Genomic DNA, 733 nt, shown 5'->3' with positions numbered 1-733 from the left:
TTTTTTGCTTACAGCACCTAGGTTTCCCAAGCGGTCACCCATCTAAGTACTCACTAGGCTCGACGTTGCTTAACTTCGGTGATCGGACGAGAACCGGTGCTCTCAACGTGATATGGCCGTAAGCACACAGATAAATCTGATGCTCTTTCCATTTAAGCCGACATTTTTTTCTATTGAGATGATGGACTCACTTGTGTATGCAGTCAAATACTTTGGTATAATTTACGAACCAAGCAAATAGGTCTTTCTGTATTTGTATTTATTTTAGTGTTTGAATCAAAGTATGCCATCTCGTGCCTTTGTTGTCCCTAAATCCATATCGCTTTTCATTGACTACGGCATTTATTATATTTTTTATTCTTCCTAACAGAACTATAAGAAATATCTTAAGAGTGTGAGACATAGACATACATACATACATACATACATACATACATGCATTTAGAGTTGACTGTCGGAAAAATGAGTACTCGGTAACATCGTAAAGGTTAATAACATTTTTATTATCGTACAGTCAGTCTCTTGCAACTCTGAGTTTCCTCTGTGGCTACACAGGGTCTTCAGCCAAGTTGCGAGACTTCGTAACAAGAAACTGACCGGAACACTGTACATACATACATGCACACACATGCTTACATACATACATACATACATACATACATACAAACATACATAAACACATATATATAATGTCTAATTTAACGAAATGCCAAATCATATAGTGTAAAATTAA

General features: G+C 36.3%; 1 non-coding gene across 1 annotated transcript; it reads right to left on the bottom strand.

The window, feature by feature from the left end:
* Window positions 1-5: 5 nt before the first annotated feature.
* Window positions 6-124, bottom strand: LOC128251478 (5S ribosomal RNA). The gene has a single exon (XR_008267145.1). It is a non-coding gene; the product is annotated as a 5S ribosomal RNA (ribosomal RNA).
* Window positions 125-733: the final 609 nt, after the last annotated feature.

The sequence above is a fragment of the Octopus bimaculoides genome, unplaced genomic scaffold (genome assembly GCF_001194135.2).
Source record: "Octopus bimaculoides isolate UCB-OBI-ISO-001 unplaced genomic scaffold, ASM119413v2 Scaffold_99867, whole genome shotgun sequence".
NCBI lineage: Eukaryota > Metazoa > Mollusca > Cephalopoda > Octopoda > Octopodidae > Octopus > Octopus bimaculoides.
Note: the sequence above shows the minus strand (reverse complement) of the source record. Positions and strands in the feature narration are given on the sequence as shown.